Raw genomic sequence first — 5,899 nt, forward strand, 5'->3', positions numbered from 1 at the left:
TTGTCTCCACTTCATTTAAAACTAAACTATATTTTTAGAAATCCTCATTAGACCGCAGTACTTCTCATCTACATGCAAAGTACTCAGCAGTACATTACACCACTTATGATTATTATGTTCTATTTCTGCAAGTTTATGAATGTTACATTAAAGTTTTTATGTCAAACTATGCATTACAATTTTGAGATACTACTGTATTAGAGTAAAATAATTAACAGTAACACATAACCTGCCATGGATTAAAGCTTTGTGTCAGGAAGTGGTGATGCTGCCCTAATAATCCAGGAGATCAGGCTCGCAGAAACTCAAAGGTTTAATAAATGGCAAAAACATCACAAAAATTGGAGACCCGAAGAACTGAAAACCAGACATTTAAATACACTTAGAAGACGTACCAGAATGAAACCCATTGATGATCACGGGCATGAACCTGGAGTGTCTGACCAACATATTTTCACCCCCAACTAGTCACATATTGACGTTTGGTTTAGGACCCTTCCATGTCACTTTCTGACGTTTTGGGTCTCCCCAACTCGTTGTTTTTGACATGCTGGCTGTATGCTACTGGATGCTGTACCGGACGCAGACTGGTCCTTGAGATGGATCCAGTACCAGTACCCTAACCCAGTACCAGTTTACATCCGGCACCGCATCTGGTTCACGCCCGGTTGGCTGCCCAGGGGCAGGGGACCCATGATTTAATGGGAACAGCCAGCACATCAAAAAATGACGAGTTGGGGACACCCAAAATGTCAAAAAGGAGCCCAGTCTCAGTAGAATGCGTACATATTCCACGATTTGGGAAATACCGTGTATAATATACGCCAAAACCGGTTTTTGCGTGCATATAATACGCGCGGTCCTAAACATGTTAAAATGTGTTTTCCAGGTTTGACACGTCCCCTGGTGGAGCCGTGAGCATCACAGACAGCCCCACAAACGAACAATTTGCTTTTCTAACCCTAACCATAACCGTAATCCTAACCTTAACCAGGAACGACGTCATTTAGAAAAGAGCCGGAGGATTTCTGACCACGTGATCAAAACAAAACCTAAAGTCGTGTATATTGTACGCCGGCGCAACGTATCCTCTACCATTGCGTATCATATGCACGCAAAAAGCGTGTTTGGCGTATATTATACACGGTATTTCAGAGTGCAAAGTCGTGGCATATGTACGCATTTTACTGCGACCGGGTTTCAAAAAGTGACGCTGGAGGTGTCCTTCATCAAACGTAAATATGTTGAGTTGGGAGTGAGAATGTGTTGCTGTGACAGGAGGAAAAATCAAAATACGACCAAATTCAAGAAAAATCCCCGAAACACCAATCAGATCAGAAGATTGATGGTTCGATTCCCGCCTTGCCCGCTCATGTGTCGAAGTGTCCTTGGGCAAGACACTCAACCCCACATTGCCTCTGGTGGGAGGTTGGTGCCAGTGTTGGGCAGCAGAGCCACCATCAGTGTGTGAATGTGTGAATGTGTGAATGTGTCTGTGACTGTAAAGTGCTTTGGGCCTTCGAGGAAGGTAGTAAAGCATTATATAAGTATACACCTTTAACCATGTTTCTGTGTTGGTGTGTCTCCGTCATGTCAGGTTAAGGACCAGAACTGTTCTTCCTCAGTCTGCTTTGGCACATTTTTTTTTCCAATCTTCTATTTGACGTTCTTCTCTTGACTGTCTCCTTTTGCTTACTCAGTATGGGGTTTGAACCTTTCAGTCTAATCTCTTAGTCACTTCCACCGGCTGTTGTTAACATACACTTAAGTCCGTTTGGACCCTGTTAAAAAGTTGACCACTACAACCATGGTCATCAGTCTGGCTTGGTTACAACTCAGTGCACTGATATTTTTCAGATTCCCCTGCTGGGATGATGCTCCGTCTGAAGTCTGTGTGAAAACAGCTCAGTATTGAGGACCACTGAACAAAGATGGTAATAAAAATAAAAAGAAATCGAGGACGTGTGCACATCACACATGAGGGTATTATGTGTTGGAGTCTCCTGGGAGAAAAGCAGGTTCCTCCTCAGGTGTCTGAGTAGGACTGGGTTCACACACACTGTAGTCTGCTGCATGTGTGGAAACATGTTTGAGCAGGACCACAAAAGTAGATGTTTTCAGCAGCAATAACACTGAAAAAGCAACCACTGCAGAGAGGCCCGGAGACAGATAAGTTATCAAAAATTGGTACACAACTGAATTTCTGTCAGGAAAATTGAGTTTAGATGTTGTGTTACTGCTGCTGTAAGAGATAAGCGTAGTTTATTTCTGACATGTATGGAAACAATCAGGTGACAGATGTGTGCAATGTTATGTGTGAGATCATTTGGACTGAGAGACTAAGTGAGAAAATCTGATTCAGTCATAAATGAACCATTAACAGCATGTGTGCTTCTTTTAATTACTATGCTGTCTTTGCATTGTAACAATTACAATGTCATTCCCCACCAGAGGCTGGAAGGGCTCAAGTGACCTTGTGACCCTGGGGGGTGGCAGAGACACTCCTCCTTCTGGTTCTAAAGCAGTCAACAGAACCCACTTCTCGCCGCTTTGGCTCCAGTTGCTTTGAATGTTTTGGGTTTTTTATGCGATCCTTCTCCAGCCCTTCTTCTCCCTCTTTTGTGCTTTAAGGCTCCGAGTATCTCCTTCTGTGAGGGTTCTGTGTGAGATGCCACCTTTGTTTGGCTCTTTTATCCCGTAGTCGTACTTATTTTGGTTGAATCTCTCAATTCATAGTCGAGGAAATTCTGAGCATGTTAAGAGCTGTTCTGTATTAGAAAATTAGAACGGACTATGGTTTCTGTTGTTAAGAGGCAGACCATCTGATTGTCATAGCTCTCTGTTCTACTTGTCATCTTTCATTAATCATCTTCGCTTTTGGCCTTATTTTAGTTTGTGATGTTTAAATTGAGATTATTATTTTATGAAGTTTCCTCCATCTCCCTTTAGTTCAACTATATATATTGTTTTCTCTAAAGGAAATCACAGCCCAGGACAGAAAAAAAAGGCAGTTGTATTTTTTTCCCCCATAAAAAAAAACAATGTTCCAACATTGTTTGTATTTCCCATTATGGTGTAGAAGTTCTGATTTTTTTTCTTTAATCCCATCCAGGCCAAGCTGGTGTATGGCCATTTAGATGAATGTTTGAATAATTGATCAAAACTTGGTGTTGATCCAGAACAGACTCTGACAGGTATCGGCAGGCTTCCTCACAATGGGTGCAAACTATAGAAGATGATTTAAAGTCTTTCCCCAACATTTGGAGCTTTGGAGAGCGACTCGTCTTTCATGCTAAATATGAAAGTGCAGACCTTGTCTCTTTGAGACTCTTTTGGTACAAAAACATGGATTCATTTAAGGATTTTCTACAAAATGAATGAAAGGTTAAATCCTCATCTCAGTAAAAGCAGCTTTCACTTGATAATTATTTGTCACTGGAATGTTTACTGCTAAAACACCGAGAGCAAATTTTTACTATTTTTCTGATGGTTGATGCACAGTTAAAGTACAGCACCCATCCTCAGCCAATGTTGAGCATATTTCATTCAGTAATTTAAAAAAATGCTGTAAAAGTGAATGCTGTTGTGTTTTAACCCTTTAACACCTGAGCTTTAGCTTTCTACTGCCGTAACTCTATAACCGTTTTCACAATTAATGTAATCCCAGCTGATTCTGAAGAGGAGAAAAGCAGCTACTCAACAGCTGTGAAGTGTCTATGCAATCAAAGTAAATCAGATGATTCTGTGATAAAGAAAAACGGCTTTGCTGTTATGTAACACATACTAAATTAGTACTGTGTTGCATATGGTGCTAAATCGAAAAACTGCTTTTCTCCCCGTCAGAATCAGCTGATTTACGTTAATTGCATGAACGGTTAAGGAGTTACACATGTTATTTGGATGACAGCTCAAGTGTTGAAGGTGTGACGGTGTGGCACCATCAGCTGAGCGTTACACTCACGCGCACATGCGCAAACACTTTGTTGATTTAACGTACTCAGGTTCCTCTGCAGGTACCCCTGGGTGCACATGGGATTGTTTCCATATGCATAGATTTCCATATGGCAAAGGGGTCGTCAACCTTTAACAGTAAAAGAATAATTGAGAGTAACGGCCACTAGGAGGGAAGATGATATAAAAGGAAGTGATGCAGGAAATGTTTGGAGGAGCTGTATTTTGTTTTATGATGATGTGGCCTTTGCGAGCAATGATGTGTTCCTTCCACTCAATTAAAAGAAGAAAATCTGACCCTGGTTCCTCTGCGACCTTTATTGCATACAGCATATTGGTTTTGGAGAACTCGTCCCTTAGGAACCCATGACAAAAGACTTAACTTTTTCTTGAATAAGTTCAAATAAAAGCTAATAAAACTTAAACTGATTGTAAGTCAGTTGGAAAAATGTAATAAATGGAGTAAAGTAGGTGAGACGCAGGGGAGACATGAGTTTTAGTTTTTAAACTCCCCAAATCCTGTGCAAGTGATACGTGTGTGCTCTTTGCACACTCCCTGCTCGCAGACTGGCTATTTGGAAGGAGAGACAGAGTGTAGTTTATGTAAACTTCCTAAGGACGCCCCACTTACGTGACCCTTACACATTGTGTGTGCAGCTCTTGCCCGTGGTCATTAAGAGGCCAGTACTAACACCTTACTAACAACTAGAATACAGCACAACCACAGCATCACCTATACGGCACAAGTGCATGTAACCTTAAAAGTACTTCGCATATATTTACCACATGTCTAAAAACCGTACATTCCATTTTAATGACGTCTAGCTCGAGAGAAACATCAGACACACCTGTACTCCCTTTAAGCCGCATCACTCCATGGCCCTCCACGGACCCGGACAACCCAGAAACCTGCAGCACTCGTCCAGCTCTACGGTACGAAGACGTAAAGGGGCTTGGTGGGTTAGTCCATTTCATTGTCCACTGTAAAACCCCAATCCTGCTGATCCTGACAGGAAAGGGTTGGTTCTTTTCTGCTCCAGTCCATGCCCACCTCTTACATCACTCATCATTGGATACAGGAGGAAATGTTTTGCTGTTTTCCAGAGCCGTAAATTCTCTGATACTCTCCTCCAAACCATGTTTTTCTTTTTTATTCAAATCAGTAAATTTAGTGCCCTGTGACCTTTAAAGGGATTCAATGGGTTTGAGAAATGGATGGACAAATGGAATTTAGTCCCTGAGCAATGCACACAACATTCCTCTAGGCTACATGTTTAGCAGTGGCTGTCATGTTTATTGCTTCATCAGTCAGAAAACCTTTAACCTTTTCTTCAATACCTCACTCCACCATGGGAGACCTTTCAGCAGCAACAATGTGTTCAGCATTGTGATATTGATGGAATGGTGCCCAAACTTGCGTCACAGCAAAACGTGCGACAAAACTGATTGATAAAATTCAAATTCATTTCTCCTCAGTCTGAAGTCAAGCCTTTACCTTTTGTCTTCTTCTCCTCATATTTGCAGCATCCATCTTCTATAGGGATGTTCAAATAAAAGATTGTGCACAGACACAGTCTCACAAACTCGCCGGAGCTCTGATTATGTAGAATTTGTGTGGAATAAATATGGCCTTCCACATAATAAGTATAGTCATCAAAATGCAGGGAATGCTTTTTCCTGTGTGTCCATATGCTTTGCCTTGAAGTGCCCTGGCATTGATGCTACATTATTATACATATAATAACTTTACAGCTATTGCACACTGGCCCTGTGTAAACAGCAATATTCATGTAATAAATTATTAGATACAGACATACAATTCTACCTATTTTACCTTCAAATGCCTCCTGTGTATATTGAAAACTACAGAAAATATCATTCTTCAAACTGACTGCTTTTATCAGACAGCACACACACATGGTCTACCTTCTCAGGATTGATCAGTTGA

The sequence above is a fragment of the Oryzias melastigma genome, linkage group LG19, assembly GCF_002922805.2.
Source record: "Oryzias melastigma strain HK-1 linkage group LG19, ASM292280v2, whole genome shotgun sequence".
NCBI lineage: Eukaryota > Metazoa > Chordata > Actinopteri > Beloniformes > Adrianichthyidae > Oryzias > Oryzias melastigma.